The sequence below is a fragment of the Varroa jacobsoni genome, unplaced genomic scaffold, assembly GCF_002532875.2.
Source record: "Varroa jacobsoni isolate VJ856 unplaced genomic scaffold, vjacob_1.0 scaffold_562, whole genome shotgun sequence".
Taxonomy (NCBI): Eukaryota; Metazoa; Arthropoda; class Arachnida; order Mesostigmata; family Varroidae; genus Varroa; species Varroa jacobsoni.
Genome location: NW_019213464.1, coordinates 427,468 through 453,903, shown reverse-complemented (window position 1 = coordinate 453,903; position 26,436 = coordinate 427,468). Strand labels below are relative to the sequence as shown.

The 26,436-nt window shown below is 41.6% G+C and overlaps 2 long non-coding RNA genes across 2 annotated transcripts; one reads left to right on the top strand and one right to left on the bottom strand.

The window, feature by feature from the left end:
* Positions 1–3,287: 3,287 nt before the first annotated feature.
* Positions 3,288–4,723, bottom strand: LOC147753329 (uncharacterized). The gene is made up of 2 exons (XR_015311514.1): positions 3,753–4,723; positions 3,288–3,556 (listed from the first exon to the last, which is right to left on the bottom strand). It is a non-coding gene; the product is annotated as an uncharacterized LOC147753329 (long non-coding RNA).
* A 565-nt stretch (positions 4,724–5,288) lies between these two features.
* On the top strand, positions 5,289–25,477 carry LOC147753328 (uncharacterized). Its single transcript, XR_015311515.1, has 4 exons — positions 5,289–5,394; positions 5,520–5,694; positions 14,467–14,747; positions 24,706–25,477. It is a non-coding gene; the product is annotated as an uncharacterized LOC147753328 (long non-coding RNA).
* The last annotated feature ends 959 nt before the right edge of the window (positions 25,478–26,436 follow it).

Below are 26,436 nucleotides of genomic sequence, written 5' to 3'. Positions count from 1 at the left end.
TAAGGTGTTTTATTTCGTCTCGTTGTTTCGTGACGTTTGTATAACGTTATGCTGTCGCATACGGCTCTCACGGCTGCGTCGACGCAGATCCGTTATCGACGCTATTCGACGTTGGCCATCGTTGTCCACAGCACTTCCACTACCCGCTCTCTGCCTGAAGCCGAAACCGTCGGAAACTGAATTGATCCAAAGTTGAAATCGTCTCAAGGCTTCTACACATTTTTCTGTTTGACGCTACAGCAGCAGCTATAACAACTGTACCTGGTTGTGTCGTTGTTGTTCTCTTGCTGCTAATTTGTTGCTGTTATGGACCATAGCGTCGGACGACCGCCGGCAGGCCGCTCCTACTTGGGGCGCAGCCTGATTCTTCTTTCAAGCCGAACACTAGAATAGCCAAGCGGCGTTTTTTGGGGAGGAAGTTTCGGCGGCTGGTGATGGCGGAATCACTGGCCTCATCATCAGGATCAATATCAGCACACCTCACTGGCTTTTTTGATGGTTGTACAACCGATGGCTACAGAGAACGGCTGGTTCCAGATACTGGTGTTGCATTCTTGCTCGCCATGACGCGTTTCGCAGTGACGGCGCAATTCATTTTACAAGGAGAATGACTTTCCCCTGACTACTCTGTAACCCCTTCGCGTTTTAACCAGAACGTATACTGCTGCTGCTGTTTCTGTGTCTGCGTTTCTAATCTGCTTCTGCTTGCACATTGTTGTTGATCTGAAAATTTCATTTTTCTCCTATGTGTTTATTATGTTCTACATACGGCAAACTTACGATATATAGAGTGGGACGAAACTTTATCTGTTAGAGTAGCAGGAAAGTAAGTATGAACGCCAAAAAATAAGTAAGGACTGCTAGACTCTCGTGTCTAGATACTCGTGTCGCTTTCTCTCTCTAAACATATACATATATGGTACCACAGGTTCAATGAGGCGAAAACAGATTGAAACTGCATAAACACCAATCAAATGCGTGTGTCGTAACTGGTAATACTCCTTTAAAGAGATTAAATAGGGGGTAGCTGTGACAAAAATAGGCCATCTTTGTTCTTGCGATTGCACTACAAACATACTCGTTATAAAATTCATATATATACCATATATATGTATATACCGCGTATATACCATATCTGTTGCTGAAGTTGGCCATTATTTCCTATCCTCACATTATTATCAGCATCGAGATTGTAACAACGAAAGATTTTTAATTATGATCAGGGAGTGAATATACCACATCTGTAATATGAATAGGTATTTCATGGGAGCAATATAATGACAAATGTAAGTTACCTGTTTTTGGACACAAGAAACATTAGGTTCCATAGTTAAACCCACCACTGCCAATAAATGGCCGATCGGTGCACAAAGCGCGTTATTATGATTACTGTCGTTATTATAAATCGTTATATCCTGGCTCCATTTTTTTTTTTAGGAAAGGTCGCAGGCCTATTATATATATATTTATACGTAAACTTTTGAAAGTAAGTAAACCATGGAAGACTTCCCCATAGCGGCCTCATCTTTTCATCTGCCTGGCTTGCTTTAACGCTCTGCCAAACTAGACAAGCTTAAAAACGAAAAATGATAAATTCCCAGTATATCTATAGCGGTACAGATGGATATATTTGGCGTAATTTGACCATACGGATGTTAAATACATTTCTCTATTAAATGCTAGGATCCTAGAAGGGTCAGGGCAAAAATGACGCGTGTCGGACTCTTCGGGGAGCGCAGCCTCGCGTTGATTCTTCGGAATCACAAACCATCTAACCAGTCATCCAATCAACTGGCCAGATGAAAGTTCTGGCCCACCGAGGACTTGACGGTCGTTCGGACGGAGTTCGATTAGGATTGAGAATATTAACCATTGCCATTGGTGGGTTATGACACCCCTTTTTTTTTTGAACTCACACGAACTAACGATGATTTGGAGGGCTGTTATGTTTAAAGCCAGCTCCGTATGTTCGAGCGAATAGCATGATTCAGGCACACGCCAACGACGTTGGGTTAAGACCCACATGAAGAACACCTTGTAGCTAGCACGTTGCATTCGCTGAAGTACACGATAGAGCAAGTAACGACGTCGCGAACGAGCCGCCCTCTGGTTCGAGTATCAAAGAGGATTGGAAGGAAAGAAAAGTAGAGAATTGGTCAGGACGATTAGGTCGACATCTGGAAACTCCTCAATCACACATTTTAACGCGAAGTTTGCGCTTTGGCCCTGCAAACAAAGGAGATGAGTTATCAGGGAGATGAAGGTTTGTCTGCAGCGTACCGGGTCGTCGGTACGCTACTTCAAGCCATTTTTCATGGCAGTACGGGCGTAACATGCGTACTGACCCCTTCACTAGCCCAGTTTGCTTTGTAGCTTTCGTTGCTCGACAGTAACGTAGTGAGGAAGCATCCTGCCCCGGCGACATTCTCGGCCAAACTTTCTTGGGGCAGAACAAAATTTCGTAACTGCTTTTAAAGGACGAGAACGCTTGCAACAAACACTTGATCGAAAAAACGTGTGCGTATCGAATGATGCCGATGTCGATGCGGAAATTCATCTAGGGATGTGTAGCTTTGAACAATACTTTTGCAAGAACAGAATAAGTCGCTGAAGCTTTATCGGCTCTTACTGATCCGTTGTTTCATATGTACCTTACGTAAAACATTCATTATCCGATTTGAATTTTTAAACCGGGGGTACTCGCTCGTCGTCGAACTCGTCTTCGTGTGGGATCCGTTTGTAGTTTTATCGGTGGGAAGGCCTGATAGACCGTGGCAAGCAGCCTTGCTGATGATCGTGTTTGCCTAGTAAACGTAGATCGAAGCGGACGTTGTTTCGTGCCGAGAAATGCAAGTACAAGTCTAAAGTATCCATTTAAATGGCGCTTGCTAATTAGATATTATGTGCGACGGTGAAGAACGACATCGATGCATGCTGGTGACCCGTTCCTCAGGTACATTACATATATATTCGCCTCCAATCCAAGAAAGGTACGTGGCGCCGCCAATGTTCGATTGGCGGCGCCACGTACCTTTCCCTGTTCCTAAATCAACCATAAGCTAGCACCAAGTTTGCAAAATAAGTGTAAAGGCAATAAAGCCTATGAGATAGGCAACCGCATCATAGTTACAACGAAAAAGATGTCTCCGTGAACTCATTCAGCTTTACAATTATACAATTAAACTTAGAAGTACATAAGCACGACACTTACTACTGTATCTGTTCATGTAAATCTATCATTATCTTCAGTGCGATACATGCCGCTGATGAAACCGAGTACTCAGAGAAACTGTGCAAGCCACAAATTTTTTTTTTTTTTTTATTGTTATATGGTTTTTTTTATACGTTTATATATGACAGTTCATTGAAAGCACGAATAACTTTCGATCCTTCTTCAACCTAGCGAAAGATAACGTTTAAAGTAAACATTACGTCTATTAAATGCCGTTTCGTATACAGATACGGCGCGGCTTGCAAAGCGTTCATCCATGGTGCGTTTTTCTACGTGTCAGTCTTCACTGTTGAAAACTGTTGAGACACTGTCCTCCGAAGGGTTCTGAAACAACAAGCTCAACATTGTACCACAGTAACTACAATACAGCTATCAACTTGGTGCGATGGTGACACGACGACTATCTGAAGGAGCCGATGACTCCACGATCCTTACGAGCGTCCAAATAGCTCCAAATAGGAGCGCTCTGCTCCTCAGTCCATCTTTTGTCCTTCTTAATTGAAACAAGAACGATTCTTACAATATCCACGTTGTGAAGACGATTTTCCCCTGACGTTTAGCTTTGCATAGAGAAACCGGAGCGTTATTTGGCTCGGCAGGAACAGCAGCGGTTGAAGAGCGTAAACGTAACCATAACCAGTCGTGATTCAATAGAAATTTGCTTTTCTAATACGAATCCATTTACGTCTGTCGGTGTTATCTATCTACGCATGTGTATCGGCAATATCAGATTGCCGCTCTAAAATCGTTTGACATCTTAAGTGATATAGGCACTTGAACGATAACTCGGAAAGAACTCTGCTCTCGTCGTAACGTTCGCGGTGGAGTCGGCAACGACAATGGCGATGGTATAATTGACGTTATTCAGCTATACCATCACCATGATGAATCAAAGTCGATAGAGTGGCTTTTCATTCAACGATGGCGCTGCGTTTTCAAGGGGGCGCTTCGTTCTGCTGAGTTGTTTAAGCGTAAAGTTTAAAAATAAGAGCTACAACGTCAACAAACACGACATTATCAGCCTGCCACTAGATCGTGTTTAATGTTTCTAGAACAAAAAAAAAAATGGTTAGATGAAAGGAGTCAGATCCTCCAAAGATCTATATCGCTTCTGTAATGAGAAACGAGAAGCGGAGTTTTGTCGGCCTGATTTTTTCAGATTAACTGATACAAGTCTAATTAAGCGCTAACTGGATGTTTGTTTTCCGGTTGCAACCACTGAAACAATATTAACGATTATTGCTATTTAGAGAAAGCTTTGAACTAAGGAAATGGTTTTGTGCAGCTCTGTTAGGGACCGGATGTTGTTAAGGTAACATGCTCGAGCTAATATTCAGCGAAATACTTGTATACATATTTTTGTTTACGGATTGTTCTAAAATTCGTAGAGTCTTTTACTCTCCACTGTTTTCTATCCCAAAAAAAAGAGTTTTAAATTATTTTTTATGTGTAGGACTAATCGGATAAAATCACTGTGCTCGGTCATGCTTACGATACTCTATCTACAATCAAGTAGGGACAACATATGCTTTTGGCTGTGTTAAAATAGCGATTCTTGGTTGTGACTCGGGTCGGTAGGGTAAAAGGTAGGAAATCTTAACAAACAACGGTAAACTGCCATGGCTGATTACTTATAGAAAAAGAAAAAAAAAAGTAATTCTGTATGCTTGTCAGCTGTCCTAAACACGGGTAATATATTACGTGCTTGAAGATTTACTTTGAACTTTTTCGTATCAACTTCTAAGGAACTTCCTAGCTCCACGGCGGCTACAAAAAAAAAAAGATACTAATTTCTTTTTGTTTCAGCGTAAATAGCTCTATTTTGAAACTGTATGTACGTTTATTTGGTCGATATTTATAGCTGTTTCTATTTGATAAGTGATCCCGTAAAAATAAGCCTCCGCCCCCTGTCTATTTCTTCCAGGTAGTTGGCACCCGCGCTGCTAATCTACATGTTATTATTATCTATTAGCCCATTAGCGCTAGAAACTGCGCGTTTTGAAAGCATTCATTTGTACCGTGCCCCATCTAATCGGCTGTTGCCGATCTAATCTACGCAGAGATAAATTCTTATCTCTAATTGCAATACAAATCTGAGAGCTGTCATCGCGATCAGGTTAAATCGCACGTTGCAGGCTGTCGCCATGTTCACGTCAGACGCAGTGCGTAAATTCATCAGACAAACAATATTTTTCTATCTATGCATTATAGTCTCTGTGCAAATACCAACACATGAATTCGATATCGGTTTATCATTTACGTCTTTTTCTTGTTTCCGTTTAAAAAGGACTCACCGAACGGCGGACAAAGGCCTAGCGTCGGACGATGCGACAAGTCAATTGCTTAGCCCCGATGATAAGCCGGATTGGAACCACCACGATATCGGCATGACGTCACCGGCCACCAGCAACGGCTGCTCTTTTCGGGATCAGGATTTACGAGAGGCTTCACGGATCAACATGGTACGTTTTGTCTGTCTGCCTGCCTGCCTGCCTGCCTGCCTGACTGGCCCGTCGGCTGTAGCCGACCGCAGACTGATCGGCTTCTTGCTTCTATAACATGCGAACTTGCGCCTTCATGCAGAAGAGTACTGCCCTTTCATTTCCATTGAGCTTCTACTATCGTACAAAAGTATGTCGGGCTTACACGTTGGTGTTTTTCTTGATAATTGTTGCTATACTAAATGCATCTAATACTGTGGTCTATATAAATCTGTAGTAGCTGTTGTTGTATAATAACTGCCGGCGGTAACAGCACCCGTCTATAGACAGACGGATTGTATGATAGCCGTGTTATTTTTGCAACGGTGCATATAGATATGCCCATATGGTGGCAGCCTATAATGGTGGTACACCGGTAAAGGGTTTACTATGTCCCCCAGTGACCCAATACAATCTAAGTGCGCACGCGTGAGACGTATAAAATCGTACGTATAGTTTTGCGTATAACACCCTTGTCACCATGAACGTTAATCGTACCTATAGAACACTAGAGATAAGATCAAGTGATGTATATTGCAATATCAAAAGTAGCTAGTAGTTCTCTACATTTGGAGTTTTATATTCGGTACTTCATCAGATGGACGATTGGCTTCCGGCGCCTACGTCCATGCCCTAGTTTGAACCTAGACCACTACGTGTCTCTAGGACTAGCACACAAATAGGTTACACATTAAGCACGGATTATATTCCGTAGCTAGGACACTTGTGCTAGGACACTGTTGTTCGCTATTTTCGTATTGGCGGTTACCAGTATATTATACGAATATAAAGGTCCAACTAACGATTGTTATGCCCTATAAACAGGTGTTTCTAATTGTTGCTTACCTTCTTCATTCTATCAATATATCAATTATATGCATATTTTTACCATTTTTGGACATTGAAAAGTCGGAATGCAGAGTTTGTAGCGGTGAACTTACTGACCTGAAGATTACACAGATATTTTTTTAGTGACTCATTTAGTTGAAAAAGATACTCTCGGCCAGATTTAGATTTTGTTAATTTTGCCAATTTTGTTAATAGTTTCTAATGAAAAATCATTTGAAAAGCACCAATGGTCATAATAAACTCATAAGTGCTGCTAGTACCGTATCTATCATAATAGACCACTGAAGCATTTGGATCATAGTTCTGTCTTCAAAAATGTTTCCGCTTATATTGCATGGATTGTCTGTGTCTTAACGTCCAGCACGGTAGAAATGGTCTCCTACCATTACTGATAGACATAATTAGCACTTCTGCTAGAAAGCAAGAATACTGCGATCATTAATTGAGCACTTGCTGAGGAAACAATGTCTGGGTAGAAGGCCTAAGCATTTCTCTTTCGTCAAAAAGTGGCAGTGCCACTAATAGCCATTCTTTGACCTGTGCGGCACCGCAACCGAGTGCTGCTAAGCTTCTAAGTGACGCTTCCTTAGCCAGCAACCCCACCAGCAACGGCAGCACTCACAGTTGCTCATCTGGGCGTTACCGGAGCTCGATCATTTGCTTCTTACCAGTGACAACTGAACAGGGGAGTGCTACCGTGGTAAGCAGTTACCGCCATATCATCACGTGTAATTTGCCGTCATCCAGCAACGTAAGAAGCTGTCACACCTTATCTGATTCCTTCATGACGACCACAACATCGCAAAGAAGTTCCCCTGATAGAACTTCTCCTTCGGACACTCGGTTGCTAAGCTTTGCATGATTGACCAGGAGAGAGCAATCCGAATACCAACATTAACATCATCGCGTCAACTTCGGCAGTCGACGATGGCACGAACCACGCCCACAGTTAGACGGATCCCAGTATAAATATGGGACCACCCGGCGGCGTCACATGGCCTACACAAAGGCCAATACAGAGCGGCGCTGTTATTGGAAATATTATTAATCGACTGTTCGGTTTCATAGGATTCTACCGTTGCTTGTCGAGAATTACTTCCGCAGGTTGAATAAGAGTCATGTGCTCCTCAACGACGAAGCAAATGATCTGTCGAACGGCATGAAGCTTAACGCAGATCAGCTGACCTGATCTAATTGCGATACAGTATCAGCTATGAATGAGAGAAATGTGCAATCATATGTTCTGCCTTATATTATTGTTAGGTGGGTAGATTTCGTCTCACATTATATAAGAGATTAATATTGTATTGGATTTATGTTTGTAGATAGGGAGCGCGTCGGGTCCAGATTGAGCTGATGAGAAGATCATGTCTTCTAAAGCTTAATTTTTCGACTCTCTACTGGTAGATAAAATCGAATATTTACTCGAAGAATCATAACGCTAGCGGAACGGTGAACTCTTCAGGTCAGACCTTTTAAAAGGAAAGTCTTCTTAGAAGCATAACATAATAAAAGATAAAGCTAAATGGTAAGCACTGATACGGCAAATTTTTGGCCAACGGAGACGAAACAAAGTATTAAATAGTTTATATTCCCGTTGGATTTTCATACACTATCATATTTGAAAACTTCGTGATTACGTAGAAACTAATACTGGAACAATCTACTAACACAGAAGAGTTTACACGGTTTCAAAAAAGAAATTCCGTTGCGTTCGGAGATGTCGTACTTCAGAATGACGTTGTTTGCACTGACTCAAATTATACGCAGATGGTCACCGATTATATATAAATTCTAACCGAACATTTCCATTAAAAGATAGTAGAAACTGAATTTCCGCCAGTAGGACGAAAGAATACTCATACGAATGATCTACGAAGATACGAGGCCTGCCAGAATTGTGCAGAAGAAGCTCTACGGGGAATCTTATACGAGAGCCGATGCTACACATATTTTATGCAACTATTCGGTGTAATTCGTCACCGTTCCAATGCTGATATGCAAGCGTTATTACCCCAATTTAGAATCGGTAAAGTTTTTTGTGGTAGAGCATATACACACTCGTTAGATTATAGGCCAACCTAGGAATCACGACTTGAAACTAAACACGTGGTAGTTTCAATTACCAAAAGTGCATCTCTACGTGAGTCACCGTTATTATTTTTTATTATTATTTTTACCATTATCCTTATTACGCGAGAAGTAGTATACGAATAGAAAAAGTAGCACATCCCGATAAGCTCGGTCAATTCAATTTCAGATTCGAAGATGGTTGTGTTTTTTCCAGCGATGCCTGACGCCCATCATGCCTGCTGGAGGAACAGTAAGATCACTAGCGGTTCATGCCCAACGAGTTGCCCCTTATGATCAGATAGCGTAGTGAAGACAAAAATCTAAAACCCATCGCGCACGCCACTTTAATGATGAAAATATTCATTCGACTAGATAAAGAATAATACGACAATATCCTTATAGTATTTAAGTAGTAAACATATATGCCTTTTTTAAAGCCGTCAAAGTAATGAGAGTTTAAGGGTACGGGACAGAGTAGGATAAGATCTTAACAAAAGGAAACAAGTCGACGATTTAGAATGAATATGGCGCAAGGCCAACGTTCATCGTGAAAGAGCTTAAGGTGTAAAACCCCGTATAAATCAAAATAAGCAAGAGAAGTTTAAAAATTAGTACAATATGGAAACATCCAGAAATCACGCTTGCCACGGGAAGTGCCTCTGAAAAGAGGAGTTTTACTGAGATAAAGCGAATCTGGACCAGATAACGCAAAAAAAAAAAGTGCGGATGTACAGCGCAAAACTAAGTGACGCCACTAATAGAAATGCCGATGTTTATATTAACCTTTTTTTTATCTTAAATGAACCTAAGTGAAATTAGGCCTAATGATCATTTACCTAGACAAAACGTCCCATTCATATATGATGACCTTTTCAGACTCGGCTAATTACCTTTCACCCTAAATGTTCTCCATATTCCTTATAATATCCTCTGATCTTTCGTGACCTTTTAGCAGTGGCTGGCTTCAATAAGGTTTGCGCGAAGTCCGTACCTATCAGCCAGCGATTGTGGTGCCGTCACGGGCGACCACACGCATCTGCTCTCATCGAAAGCAAGCGCTCCCCTCGACGATACTGAGATGTGAGACACAAATTCCTAATGAATCTAACTGCACCGTATCAATTCTAGTACTTAGCGCGATGTCGCTGACTCATCAGATTTGTTACTACCTTCAGCACGCGGTGTGGTCCAGGGCTATTGCTGAACTGTAACATAGCAGATGAGGCAGTATCTATGAGGCTTAGTGCCATGAAGATGTTGGTTAAGGAGCCGACTGAAACAACTGCGAGCGACTCCATCTACCGTCCAATACAACTGGGTTCAGGAGGCGTGGCAAATGGGCCGGCGTGAACAATGCTGCGTTACAATGGAGCCTGATCAAAACGCCGGTTGGGTCGCCCTTGGTGCGCATGGAGACAAATAGTAGTTATAATAAGAAGGTAGGTTTGTAATATATTGCATTATAAGTGAGTACTCCATGGTCCCGCCTGCACAGCCAGTAGTGTGCAAACGGTGCCGATATATGTGGAGTACCATCATAGCGAACGATATCGACGTGCTAAGTCATTTTACGCTTACTTCATCCTTACTTCGTCCACGGGATACTTCGGTTAGTCTCATTGAGGCTCGGTATGCTCGTGTGTAGATACACGAACACAGCCTATCGCAAATCACAATTTTTATGCTATCATAAGCTGTCACAGCTGTCATAACACGTGGATCCATGTAACTATCCAGTATATTCAATGGAGGAAGGACTTCTACATCACCATGGAAAACAACTGCTGATCATTAAAGTCTTGTATATATTCCATATAAATTCAAAGCCAAAATAGCGTTCTTGAGAAGCAAAACAACGCTGGTTGGATGATATGGGATGTGTTGTTAGTTTCAGTGGTCCAGCTATACTATCTGTGCAGGAGGAAATATTAAGGAACACAACTCAAGCTTATTAGTCGGCTATAATAGTATACCTCACTAGATAGAATCGCGGCCCTTACAATGCACACAGGTTTGTACTAACATGGGCTGCTCGTGGAGGCAGAGCGTGCGCTCTAAATGGAATTTTTATACTACCTTCAATCAAGATATTGTACGACTCTTTCGCAGCTAACCAGATCTTAATCACTGGTCGAAAACGGATTCTGGCCGTACTTTTAGTTATTTTCGTTTGCGATAACGTCGCTTCTTTCCATTTCAATACGGTAGACATGATTTATGTGTGCTTCTTGATCAAACACTCAGTTTTTTTTCCTTTACTTTTTCCCCCGTTCGTCTATTCGTTAAACATTGCCCCTCGGCACTCCGCTGTCGGATCCCGATAGAAACAAATCATTCCATCAGAATGACAAATGGTATGGAAAATATCAATTTGCAACATTTGCAAAAAGCATATTTGCACTTTCAATATAAAAAAGAAATTGTGTGTGTGCGAAAAAAAGGACATCTCACAACGCAAATCATCCCTGACGAATCCGAAGAGACATTCGACAATATCTCCAGTGCCGAATCGCCACGGTGCGCAGTGTCGTACCATGGGGGCCAGAGGTGTACCGTGAGAAGCCTAGATAGACAGCCGGAAAAACTGATATTTTTTCATTCTTTATTATCTTCGTGTTTATCATCTTCTGCTCTTTCTTATTCTTAAAAAAAAGTATCATTGTTCTCTCACGCAGGGGACGTAGGGTCGCCGCTCTACGACGGCACCTGACGCAGTGTTGTGCGCCGATTGCTGCCCTTGCAGAACTATCGACTAAGGTACTAATGCGAGCGACAGAGCACGCCGCCTATGGCTATCGGCGACGAGCAAATATGCAAATGCTAACGGTGACAGTAGATAAATAGACGCCAGCTTTTCCCCTGTTTTTCCGCAGTATGCACGACGCCACGCCGTGACAAGAGTGCTACATCCGGGGATGCGGATAGACCCACACACAGGGACATGCAGATAGTTTAGATCTGTGTGTGTATTTTGCGTCGCAACAGTGAATATGTTATTAGTCAGTAAATATTGACTTTGTTAATAATGTCACAATGTTTGTGTTAGTGCTGGCTGTCGGCGTATCCACAATAAGTGCGACACCGAAATAAGGCGAAAGCGGGTATCCATGTTCGTGTCAGGGTTATATAAACGTTTCTTGATTGTTTGGGAATCCTCATCTTATATCTGTTTAAGTAGTAAGAGAGTAACGTGTAGTAAAAGCAAGATTCAAAAGAAAGCCAAGGCCCTTAAAGTGTCAGGAAACGTTTGCTCAACCCTGTGTATATACAGGGTGACGCGTTCACATTGAAGAAAATGTTGGAGAGATGCTTGTCGTAACGGGCATGAGTCCTTCCGCTTGTAATGCCAGATAATAAGGCGCTGTTGTCGGAATTTAGACGAAGACAAGCTATTGTCTAGTCCTTTCACGCTGGACGAACTTCCACCTAAATTAAAAACTTTATTTTTTTGTCCGAGATTGACGATATGCGTTATTACCGGTTTTCATACGGCTTCCGAATTGTCTGAGAAGAGCTTCCATAAGGCAAACCGGATTACGCTTCTAGATTTAAAGGGCCGGAAATCACTCATTGAAATGGCTCGACAAATTATTTACGGTTCATCTGAATTTTTTGTAGAAGGATTAACGTCTGTTTAGGAAAGTGCCTTTTTGCACCCTTTGAATTTTTTGACGTTTCCCATTTTTGGGACTTTCGGTTTGCTATTGGAAAAAATGTAATTTCGCTGGAATTTTTTGTATGCAACCTATTTAGACGACACTCCAGCATTCGCCTGGAGCTTTCGCATGACGATACTACTATGCATACGATCCAAAACCTACCTACAAATTAGCGAAGAAATATTCCGAAATTGATCTTTCAGTGGTTAAGGCCCCAAACTGGAACTATAATCATAGTGAATAGTAATTGTATCAACAATTACGAACATTAGGATGGTACAGCAGACAAAGAAATGATTGTCAAAATACCTGTTTTTGTCTTCAAATAATATTGTAAACAAAGTTCTCAGTTTAAACGCGCCACCCTGTATAAAGAGGAGGAAAAGGTTATGGGTCAAAATATGGCTAACACTATCGTTCGAAACAACCAGTGAAGAACCGGAGAACAGCAAGTGTTATACCAATAAATTCGTCCAAGACTTCTTTACTATATAGCCGAGGTGGGATCCTATAACTAATTAATTTTCAAGCAAATATCAATTAGAGATACCTATGCATAGGGCTTGGTGCGAAAAACTCTGTGAGAACATGGTTTTCTCCATAGAAAAGGCTCTGCTTATTTGCCACAAAGAACGATGATGGATAATAACTTATCCGCAAGTTAGGCTAGTCGAAGATTATGAAGTTTTTATAGGAAGTTCTACTGAGTGATAGACACATCGACGAGTTGCATTTTGTTCGAGAAAAAACAAGGAACAGCAGCTTGATTGAGCCAAAGCCTATATAACTATAGAGTTTGGACACGTTTTTTTGGCATGCGCGGTAAAATGATTACCAGCATAAACGTTGACAATACTCGAACGATGCTTGTAAAGTCATCAAATTTTCGTTTATAGAAAGTCCCATATGATACATTTAAACAACAACGATACTTGGCACAATGTATATACGAGACTGATACGCCTGTGCTTAACTTAGCATGTATATTTTACATAATTGTATTTTTATGCAGCAGACTCTGCTGAGACTGCTTAATTTATTCAATTTCTTTGTTTGTGTTTATATTCTTGTACTTTACTATTGCTAGCTTCTTGTCCGACGTCAACAAATACTCAGTATCACCTATTTTTAGGTACTCATGAAGGACTTACTTCTACAACGAGTGTAACCGGACTGGGTCTTGCTACTATTATCTGGGTTTCTTCAACAGACCAATGGAACGGCATGCCAACCGAACCAGCAGCTACTAACCTTAATAATAACATTATACTCTACTTATGCCTTTATTCATTTTTCATTCGTTCTTTTTCTAATTGTGGATATCTAACAATTTTAGTCAATGCTGAAATTTCAACCGGCGTCACAGCCAACCCGTTAGCTATGACTACTATAGGGGCACACTCGGATAGATGCAGGTTAGCCATGCAGACCACGTTGCCATATATATGCGTGTCTTAGGGGTTGACTTTGTTTGGACTACAACCGATCCGTGGTAAGGTAACAAGTTTAAAATTCGTTAGAAAGTGTATTTCGTTTATTTTTGAAACACCCTCAACGGTGTTCGTTGAGAACAATACGAAATGTCCAAGCAATCTTAATAGTACCAGAGCCAGGTCGTATGGAAGAGTTGAAGCTATACGGACCTCGATTCTAATACTGTGAAGCACTGAAAATTTGGCAATGAACAAACATATTGCCACGGGACAAACACAACTACAATGCTTAAAATGACTTTGATTAGGGAACAGACCTAGTGGTCCTAGACGACATGTTACCATGCCAGGAAATGCAGTCCCGATAGATTTCTCGTATGGTGAGGATGAGCATTTTATACTCTATAATTATTTAGCACTAAACCTGTGAGTAAATTTCCTCTGTCATTGATACACGAATTTCTATTTAAGACTGTTGATTGATTAAGTTTGCTTAGAACTAAAACAAGACATCTGCTTGTCCTGTAAGTAGAGTAAAGTTCGACTATAGGGTACGTTACAAGCGGCTTTTGCTCAAGTGGATTTTTAAGAACAGATTTAATTAAAGAACAAGAAGTTATGAAGAGTAGCTTATGCACTCAGCTGGCCGGTGATGAATTTAAAACATTAGGCAAAATATATGAGTTGTTAACAAATGAAGATGTAGAACTCAGGTTTTTACTTAGGTTTTCGGGTGACAGTTTTTTTGCAGGTAACGAGTGTTTCTCAGACCTACTGTAGTCGTGGCCTGAATAATGGGTGTATCTTGACAAGCGCCAAATGTCAACATCGATAGCCGACATGATGGAGGGAATTCATCGAGTAACTGTGCATTGTCGGTGTCCATTGAAGCGGTTGAACTTCTACGTGTTGTGTGTCTAGTAAAAACGTGCATAACATTAACTTCCCTGGAACATTCAGCAGCGGAATTCTCGAGCTTTTTGTAGTGACGCAAAGTGTTTCCGTGTCACAAGTAATTTGGGTAAGTTCATTTTTCCTGCCATCCATTACGTTAGCGCGGCTACTGCACCTTCCGCTTGGCCTTAACGATTGCGATGCCCCATTTATCAAGCGAGAATGCCTTGAATCGCTTGATGCCCAACCCTTTGTAGTATAAGCATGTTTGATTGGTGTCTACGGAAGCGATTTGGCTTCGTCACCTTTTGCGCTTACTGGTAGCCATGTTTTGGGCCAATTCAATAAGACTCCAACAGACAACTTCAATGAATAAAGGTCGTGTCTCAAACCTTTACGTTTCAACACGAAGCGTTCCCATGTAATCGGTTCAGTGTTAGAATATGTAGCGATTAAGTGAGCGTCTTCGTCAGACGATTAGCAAGCGTTTAGAGCAACAGTGTTCATAAAGTTTATTAGCTTTTTTATAGTTCGGGTAACCGCAAGAAAGGACAAGGCCAGTTAAGCTCTCAAGATACTGTTGAAAATGGACGCGTGATCCTAGGTTATCGTTGGCTATAAAGACGCAAACAGTGTATACGTAATGTTTTGGCTAAAAAAAAAAACACACTACGTGGGTCTGTCGCTACTTCGTGTCCGTTGGGGATCATTATCTACTTCTCACATAGACAAGTTGAGCAGAATCGAATTTGCGAGAGTCACCTCTGGAACGCTTCGTGGCGCGCACTGTTATGTACGGATGTTATTGCAGTTGAGATAAGCCATATTGAAGGATGAATCGGCTTCACGAGTGCCAATACCGCCAACGGCTCCAGCATCATTGGCTAACAGTGTCGACACTTTACATTGCGAATATCGTTTGTCGTTGAGGTTACCGGCACTCAAGCTTAATACAGCTCGGAACTGTTGGCCAATTGCACGAAGTCAGCGGAAATATCTTAGCCTAAGCCGCCTTATTTTGAACAGTTGTAGAGAACTAACACTGTTACATGAGTAACTCGACTTTACGAAGCCAGCTTGTCGAATTTACACTTCACCCGTAGAGGTATCTTACATTAAAAATGGCAACGGTAGCGATCCAGGGTGCAGTTGAATCGTTCAACATAAACTGGGAAACATTCGCGTATGTCAACTATAACCGGTCGATTGACGTTGATCTTTCGCAGCTGTACAAGCCACCTCTGGAGCAGAAAATGGTTCACAGGTCAAGATCTTTAACGACATCTCTCGGTCAAACAAGCTTTAGAATCGTTCTTGCGATCTGCGCACCATTTAGCACACAAATAACTAGTATGGAGAAACAGGCCTATGCCAAGGAGGAGTTTTCAGAGAGTTACAGAATTGCTAAAATTAATCTCACGGATTTTGCTAGCACACAATACTTTTTGATAATAGGTACTTGTGGTACTAGTTCAACGTTACTCTAAGGGAGTTGTGGAAGAATTGTGATTGGTAGGCTATTTCTGTTGCCAGCCAGTGTTGTGCTGCCATATAAGTTTCGCTTCTGCGCACGTAGTCAAATGTGTCAAGGGGTAACTTGTGGCTCCCTAGAAGCTCACTGATTGATATTCGAAGTTGTTTCGACAACAATCGATTTGTTTAAACAGCATTTGTCAACTATGTTTCTGTTCTGGTTTTGCTCATTTAGTGTGCGTTGTTTCACTGGAAAAGCGCTCGCACTGTCTAATGAAGCATTCAGAAAGAAAGAGAGAAAAACAAGTATGGGGATCATAAAAGATCACAGTACCCAACTAAAATTCCTTGGGAATGTAATTTAACTTTAGTTAGAAAGTCAAAAAAAAAAAAAAAAAAAACTGTCCCGAAAGTCTTAAACAATACTTTCAGAAATCAAGCCTTTATTAAACTACTCTTCTTTCAGTGGGTTAGGTTCGTGTGGCCGATTAGATACCCTGGGGTGCTCTGGCTGGACAAAAACTGGATAAAAAAACATCTTCCTTTAAAGACGGTCTGTGTATTTATTGATATTGGTCCAAGTTTAGGCTTACACATCCTTTTCAGTCTATTACCTGTTTCGATATGTATAAACAGGTCACTTGGGAACGTTGACAAGAGGGTGTGAAGGGTGACAATATCGACCTAAGGCAAACTTTCTTTTGTTTTTCTTTCTGCTGAAATTACTACGGCGACGCCATTCCAAATACAGTTAATACCAAAGTTCCAAATACGAATCGGACCTAGCGATTCGCCAGTTGACGCTGCATTGCGGCACTGCAAGCAACCTCGAGGGATGGAACATTTATTCCCTTTTTTCGCTCCCGTCAGAATTTTGCTAATATTGAAGTACATCTATCTGATGCAGGATGCGAAGCTGGAAGATTTAATATGTTCTTGAGATTGGTAGTGAAATACGTTACAACTGTATGATCAGTGGAATAGAACAGCCTTCTCCTACGAACCCTCATCTTAGTACTAAACCTAATGGGAAAACTACTTAATTTGTAAGCATTTCTTGGTTTAGTCGAAGTGTTTCTTCTTTGTTTCGCTATCGATTCTCAATACCTACAGATATCGGCTCTTCTTCATGCAGCCATCACTGCATAGCATTACAAAGCGATCGTGTTCAATAAGCTTTTGTTCGCGGTCGAACTGAAGCCTAAGAGTAGATTCGTACGAGACAAACGTACTAGGTTGAAAACCTACTCACTTTAACTCATTAAGGTTGCGTTGTTTTTTGCCTCTTCTTTGAGGACTCGACTTTTAAAACAGTCTGTATTAAAAATACAATTTCCACCATACGTTGTGTTCAGTATATTTAATAATAGTACCTAATATCATGAATTTACAGATTTTATCGGTCGGTCTAAATCAACAAATATTATTCGCTTGCTCAAAAAACAGATGATGATGCAGTTGACGCAGGGAAACCAATTTCCATAAACGCGTCGATGAAGCAGCTTTTAGCTACACCCCCTTAGATCACACTCTAAATAATGCTGTACAAAAATTAAGCTTTGAGGTAACAATAAAAGATGTGTCCTATAGACAGCTGAATCGTATTGAGGGTGTTATATTGACGGAAGACGGCCTCCAGGTCTCATGAACACGTAACAAACTTCAAATTAGTGTGACTTCTGGAAAGCTCTATATGGACTGCGTGAACCACGCTCACACAGAAAATCATATTCGTAGATTCTTCCTTGTAATCCTGAAAGGAAACATTGGCCTCACAGTCGTGGACCTTGGTTGAAGCGGTGTTCGCGAATTGTTGACCCAATGATCCCTTAGGAAGCTGGTGATAGGTTATCTCAGTTCCGTTTTCGTCGCCGATTTCGTACGTAACAATTTCACTAGTTACGCTGGAATTTAAAATTTCTCTAATAAATAGTTAATGTTTTTATGGCGTGTTGTCTCGTTGGGCACGGATATCTTAGTTGTGTACGAAGATAGTTGCCAAGTAAGAGATGTCGTTGAGCAGAACGAGCGCAAGATCCTATTAGATTGAATTATAGAATGCTTTTAGACTCATTAACTAGGAATGAACAGAACAGGAATACGGATCTTTTTAACACCATGAAACCTACACGTATAAGGGCCTTGTGACGAACACGCGGAATCCGGACGGAATATGACGCAAAAGCACCGTCGGACAGAATTAATCGTTTGTTATAGGGTAAACGCCAAAGCATATGTCTTGAGGGAGGCTCGACAAATGTCTACTCCGAAGGTTCAACGAAGCTTCACACATTACCATACACGAGGACATGTGGTTTCGTCCCTTTTAGGGTAATGCGAACCCAACTGACTATACCCATAGGACTGAGTGGATCAAGAGGGAAGGACTTTGTTTTTTAGTCAATTTTATTTACTCACCTTCGCTGATGGTAGTCAAAAACCTTATAAATACATATCAGAGAAAGTACATAGAACCATTTAATAGTGCGTGTCGTATGGGTTATATGAATTTTGGAGTTTATAGACTGATTCGAAGGATTTGGCATAGGTATTAAAAATGGTACCAGTAGGTAACAAGCAGTGTGATATCTATACCCATATTTTTCGCATTTGAAATATCTATATTTATCGTCAGGCTCGTGGAAACCTGGCTTCCTACAGAGTGTACGGCGGAAACCATACACAGCAAAGCGAGTGACGACGTTTCTGTTTAACCGGTTTGCTCGTCCCCGCTCGTTGTTCTTCATCGCACCTAAGGCAAAGGAGTCTTCATCAGTCTCTGCGAATTTGTTCTTCCAACTTTCAAGGTTCAGGTTTTTTGGCGACGACATGGGCCTTTGGACAATAATGGCTAGGAGCCGGCTAAGAGATGCGCGAAGATATTTCGGGTTACTATGTGTAGTCTCAATGCTTTTTCGAAGAAATAAGCTTGGACACAATTTAATAGTTCGAGACTCTCCACCCAATGATGTGTATCCTATCGAAGATACTTTGAGGTCTTACAAACTGAGAAGCGATGAGGCTGTCTGATTGCTTAAATAGCCAATACACTTATATGGCGCTATACATTTCTGTTTTTTTTTCAGATTCAGAGATTTTCAGTTCACTGAGAAAAGTAGCCCGAAATACGGAAACCGGTCTATCTGGGAAGATACAAGATATCAGTGGCTGCTGTCTGCCCTCCTTTTCTAGACTTCATTGCTTCCGTCCTTATCGGGTCTAGCCCCAGTCTGTGGCTGCCGCGTAAAGGCCAATTAAAGCTTGCTGCATTTGGAACACTAAGTCACAACTGTTATCACTAAATCGTCTGCATATAAAATGGCGATTTCGACTGAGCTATACGGCCCTTTTATTCGATCAGGCAGAGCTTTTAGCGAGACTGGGAATGGAAGTGGGTGTACATTGTCCCCTTTAGCCAGGCCAGTTGCTTGTGTGAAAGGCGGAAATTCGTCTGCTCTGTCATCGATCGTTATTCTGTTTTCGAGAGGTGTTCATAGGGACATCGTGATCGGCCGGCCTGAGTGTAACTCTGTCCTTGGGCGTCGACCCAAAGCCTTTGAAGTCGACGAGCACCGCGTATAGTGGATTGCACGGCGGATTCAGTGCTCTCTCGACGTCGGCCACGTAGTACTCTGACGTGAACGTTTAACTCAAACGGTTATCAGCTCGGATCGTAGCTCTTATAAAAAGACCCCTTGAAGATTTCTGCTGAAGTTTCCAGACATTCGCTATTTCAGAAAAAAAGTCTTAGACTTCCGGGTGATTCAAGGTTGGCTCGGATATTATATCAACGTGACAATGGGTTAACGTGCAGTTAGCTACAAATGCTCATATTACACGACTTAATTTGTAAAGCTTTTCACGATTTTGGGCGTCTGTTATCTTTCGGTCATTGCGTTGGATGTAAAATACTGTGTAGTTATAACAGCTTTCCACTATATACTCAAGCTCCGTTGATCGTTCAGCGTGAAATCGGTGAAGGTGATTGGAGACGACGACACGACGCTGAAGTTTCCAGAAAATCATTGGCCGAAGTACGATTTCGACAATTGATGTCTAATTAGAACAGGTAGAACAACCATTGGTAAATGCCGCTTTAATAAGCCACTCAGACTTTCTCGGCATGGACAATTTGTTTTCCTTTCAGACCGATTTTATTCGGTTTGCCGCGACTTAGGTACCGACACGAGAAAAGAAGGATTTTTATGATAAGTGTCATTTACCCAGCGAGAAAATTTCCAGTTGTAATTTTTACCTTTATCTTTATAATGAACACTGATACGGTGCATAGCGATCAGTTATTCCTTCAACAAATCGTGTAGATTCGACGGGACTAGTTGGAGGTATCATTGTGGGAAAAGTAGCGTTTTCTATCAAAAAAGACTTACTGACCTTCAGACTTTTTCTTCGAATTTGGATTTCTTCATAAAACGTTTAGGGTAGGTCTTAAGAGGAAGTTAGCGTGCTTTGCATCTTAGAAAAGCTCCAGCCTTGTCTAAGGCAACATGGGAAGTAACGTTAGGCCTACTGAAGTAAATAGGCCCTCTACCGGCGTCCTAGATATATCTATTATTCGACGAAATATTGATTCGTTCAGCTCGGTGACTTCCATCCCGCTAGATAGAATAGGACGTCGTAAGTGTACGGACTGCCCATGCATAATTAGAGGGCTAAAGATTGAGTTTGCAAAAATTTACAAACCTCTTATACACCTAAGCAACTACAACATAATAAACACGTACACTATTCTATTTGTATGTTTTATCCATATGATTTTGCCGTATAAGATAACGTTTTGTGTTTTCATTTTGTGAACATCAGATATTTCATAACACACACAACACGTACGGCCGACCTTACTGAACGCTTGAAGTTCCGTTAGTTTATTTTTCCAGACATGAGCTTTTTAATGAAATTTTCTTATTTTTTTTATTTATTAGTAAACATGTTTTGGAAAGATTTACTTTGCTTTGTAGTTATTTTTTACTGCTCGTATCTGCCCTTTGGCTACCCTTCCTTCGTAGGAACACGTCTTCAGAACCATCTCTTCAGTATAATACCAAGAACTTTCCCCACTAAAAGGGGTAAACTGCAAGGGTTTTAAATTCGCCCCATTTATTGGATATAGAATAGCAGTAGCTCTTGTAGCAATTTGAAAAACGATGAAGACGGGCTTCAATATAATTTCCCATAACGTTTATGGATGCTTTAGCGGGTCAGCAAAGTCTAAACAACATCGCTTGTCCACACAGTCCATATATTCCTATACTGTTTCATGTGGAATACATTTAAATCATTATTCCTCAATGATTAATGAAAGATCAACTGAGAAACTAATTTGCTCTGTTTTACTCCTCATTACCGGAGGATATTTTAGATTTATTTCATTCCTGCGAGATAGGGTTCCTGAGAGCACATACGGAATCATTACTACCTGCCTACTACAGAGAATTCAGATGAAGAAAAAATCGAGTGCAGGGTGCATTGTGTCGACCGCTACACGCGGCGTGAAAAATAATATTTATTAGAGCTGAAGATAATTAAAAAGATGGTTAGATTAAACTTATTTACTATGGTCAAATAACAGAGAAACGTAAGCCCCCCGTGTGTTTAGTGCTAATGATCTAAATTTTCTAATTTGTATCAATAATGAATCTCAAACATAGACATCCCTATCATCGGTGGAGTATTTCATGCAAAAAAACTGTTGGGTTAACAATGTAGATGAAAGGAGTTGTGTTGACTCGGATATATAATGTCGGGGCCTCTGTTTGCTGGCAGAAGAGATGCGTCAGGTCGACCAAAGAACGATTCCGCTGCGGCTTGTGGTTGTACTCGGAACTCATTGTACGATTCTATTAAACTGACGTTTAACGCATAGCGCGAGTTCTCCATCTGTCACCTCAATTGGACGTCATCAATAATAGGTACGATTCAATTAGATGAACGTCAGTTACGAGGCATAACATCTCCCCGTAATGGCGCACCTACTAAAGTTAGTTACTTTGGCCAAGGACGACACCATGGCATCGGCAATCAATCGTCACTGTTGATGATTTGGCAAGATAGCAGGCCGCTAAAAAGTACGAAAAGCGTTCTAAGATTCGCCATTTAAGTGGAAGATTGTGTGGCCCCGAATACTAAAGCATATAATTTCTACACACCATTGACAGAAAAACGAGGTACCTTTGTGACTCTTGTTCGCGTTGTTTTACAGCCGAATTCCCGGATTTATAGCATATACATATATACACATACCTATATGTAGTACTGACCGCATAATGCACTTCCGTATATTTTATAGCCACCTGGTTGAGACACGGGCGTAGATCGGTTCTTGAAACTGTAATATTTCTATTGAATTGACTTGCATTTTAAAAGTTTGTTTTCTTTTTCTTTGATAAATCCTTAGTAACGTAATAGTGGAATAGAAAGGTGAAACGGAGGAAAAGGACACTAAAAAGAACGCATCTTTTTAATTTAACGACTTTTCTTCGTTACATTAACATTGAAAATAGCACTTTTTTTCGGACGGCCTTTTAAAGCAATAGACTAGCGTTTCGCCAATGCAGTTCCATTAACCCTCTCTTGAACCGACGTGGAATAGTTCTACTAGGCGTTGTAAGGTTTCAGGCCATCTGCCTAAACGTCTCCATGTTTAAATCTAAATATCTCGAGCCTTACGACCGGCACCGCCGTTAGGTTTTTCATCAAACAGCTGACTACCGTCAACAAGAACCGAAATCTACAGCGATATCTCAAGCCATATCGTTGGTAACCCTCTCCATTGATCGCCTCCTCTACGTTTTTCGATCCGTCATTCTGGTATTCTGAGTATATCGTTCCTAACACCTTACCTCGAGCCTGAAGACATCATCTTGGCTGGATTATGTCGCTTCTTGTTTGGCTTCGAGTGGTTTCCACAACGCCGTCACCACCCTGGAAATCGGCCCAGCGGCTCCACGATAGAAGGCGACAGTGTTGCAACGGAGTTTGCGTCTACCACCTACAATACATCAACGAGTACCTCTCAGTGGCTCCTGTGTAGTCGCATCGACAGCAGGATCTATAGCTAGCACAATGGAAGCCTGCACCAGCCAAACGGGCCAGACCGGTTAATGACGGCTCGTCCTCGCGTTACGTCGGTCGTCTGTAACAGTCGCGAGGCAGCTACAACGAAGAGGACCACTGTGACGTGAATTGCCACTACGGTTAGCGCCATTTCTACGATGGCAGTACCAGCAGCAGCGATGTGGACACCCTCACGGGGACGCAGAATAGGATGCCGGTGACGCTAGGGGCTAGGGAAATTAATCATTTTCTGCGACGAGCGCGCCACGATAACGGAACAGCAGCTGCCGACGCAAATGTTACTGTCGTTGCTATAACACGAGAATAATACTAATTATATATAAAAACAGGGAAGGAAAACACAGCAGCGTGTGAAAAGCGTGTGGAAAGATTACAGTTGTGCCAACCGCAGTGGTTGTTTCGAGCGGATAAACGCCAATTGTCGACAACGACAGCCAACTGGTCGTTGCGTGACAGGTGGCGTCAGTTAGCAGACGATTGCGAAAGCTGTTTCTTTCGACGAAACAGCACGAGCAGGAGACGGCGTTACGCTCGATGTTAGAACGCTCCCCAGATGCTCATCTCGTTGATGTCGTTCCTATACGAATGGATGTGTCCGTGTGACTCGCGTCGAGGAAGAATCTCGCATTAGCTTCCTCGGCTCTTCTTGCGAAGGTGACCTAACCAACCCATAACAGAGCATTCACTAATTGTCATATAAATGCAGCTAATGGAAGAGGTGCGAACATTAACTGCTACTGATGCACGCGTTTTTCTAATACCGGGTCGAAGTTTAAGCGCAAACGAAAAACAGAGGAATAGGTGAAGCTGGGGGAGGGGCAAGGCGTGATGCAGAAATTCAGTGATACCATTAGACGCATGATCGCAATACTTTTGTATTTATTTTGTTATTTTTGCCCCAGATCACGCTTAAAAGCGTGGCAGCATCAAGATAGCGGCAACACAACATAGGCAGGTTAATCGCATCCTGTACTAATCTCTAGGATGATCGTTAAATGAACTTCGTCACCAGAGGGGTACTAACCGAACAGGTAGGGTGGCTAGGGGAACAAGAAAAAAAGACCGATCCCGCTATGGATTCGTAGGGGTGGCCGCTTTCCGTGGTCTATCGACGAGCAGCGTAAGCCATTGCGGTCGTATAGCGGAACTTCCTATCTGACAAAGTCTCAATGTATGAAAAATTTCAGTGCTTTGCGTCTCTTGTAGCAACAAAAATCATATTAACAGCCACAGCTTCGTTGCTAATGAATAGTGCGACTCTTCCGAAGCTAAGGAATAACCATATACTAGTTCTACTAATACATTATAGTAATAGTCTAAGCAGCGAATAGAGAAGCGATATTTCCTGCGTATAAATAAACAGCGGGCGAACATTGTCGGCAAGCTGAACTCGACGACGGAATCGCTCAAGACGGAGACGCACACTGGACGTATGCCGTGGCCGACAGCTTTTGGTAAGTCTATTCTAATATTCAGCGAATCCAAAAAGAAATTTTCGTATATTTCGTTTTTATCAACAGATTGTCCACCGGCGCTATCGTTCCGTTGTGGTCGTTGTATCGGAACCATTCAAAGGAAAAACAGGCTGCAGCTAGGGGTAATGCGAGAGAACAACCGCACTGCTGTCGTTGTCAATATGCGTGCGAGCCCTTGTGAAACTCGCGGCACACAAACATCGTTTCTTTTGCTTTTGAGCATCGGGCATCGGGTAGGCGGCGGCGGACGGGATGGGGGATGGTGAGCGATTCGGGGGGTCGGACAGATGAATAAACGTCGCTTCGCGAAATCTACTAATATTTCGCCGGCCACAGGTTTCCTGCCCCCTTCCGATGTGTGCTACTATGGCAGTAACAATAAGAAGATGGTGGTGATGGGGCAGCAACGGCGGCATTCATTGTATCATTGCGTGAATAAATTTCAAATTTGACAAATCACATCAGAAAGAAGGAAAAGTATAGCGGTGCTATCAATTGATTGAGGTTAGAGAAGAATATCGTGTCGGTTTTTGTTGGCGGTGCCATACCATGGCTCTATGAAAACAGAGGTAAGTAGGCTAAGCTAGACATTAGCGCTGTTGATGATTGCAAACGTTGTATATATATATATATATATATAGGTCAAGTATTTTGGGACCTAGGAAATCCACCAAGTGAGCGGTAAGTATTTCTTTAATAATAGTTTTATAGAATTAATAACAAAAATCGATGCAGTCCTAATATTGTTCGAAGTATATAAGTGTACGGGTTCTATTTACAGCCTCAATATTAAGCCCGGAGTTATCTTGCTAATATACTAGTGAATGGCCTAGAAATTATATGTATGTTTTCTAGGGACTGGGGCCTATCAATTGGGCAGTAGAAGATCGCCTTTTCACGACAGCTAAACACGATAACAGTTTGCTTATATAAGTCTAAGGGGTGTCTGCGATAAAAGCCGCAGTCGTGGGCCGCCCCACGTATTAGCCTCTATTTTTTTCCAAATTCTATTTAATGTTGCATAAGGATAAGGAAGGATATTTTTCAAAAAAACAGTAGATTAATTATCGCGCATCTGGCGTATACGCACGTTACGATGTATCATTTAAAATCTGTTAATCGAAGTCAAAATAAAGAACTTGAAACGTCGTTGTCGAATTGTATACATATCGAAGTGTTTCTCAGTCGAAGTGCTTCACAAACTAACTAGGGGCACAAACTAATGCCTTCAGATCCTTTTAGGACTTGGCATGCATAATTCCTGAAATTAGGAAAAAGGATTTCTTTTTTGCCTCTGTTCGTGTTCTTCTAACAAACAGTTGCGGTACCCATCGCACAAGGTACTCCCCGTCATCGCCGGTATTTTTTCATCCAAGGAAACATGCCCTACCCTGGTGCAATGGCGGTGAAATATACAGCCATAACCGTAACTTAATGATGCTATCTATAAAAATAGACGATTCTCATTCGTTTACTTTTCGAACTAAGAGAGTAAGACTCTTTTGGTGCTCAACATTATATGTTAATGCGCCAGTCAGAATAATTAGAGTTATTGTTACTATTGTGTAATACTATAGTATCAACAGTGATTTGTAGACACCCAATGTCTAGTAAGCAAGCAATAATTGATGATATATACATATGGATAATTAACGAAGCAAGATTTGTTGGTGAAGGGATTTGTTGGCCGATAAGGGTGTCACGTATGATTTTTCCATTGTGACGACAAGCGGACGAAGGTGACTCATCAGTCGGCACTGGGAACGAGTCTAGTCC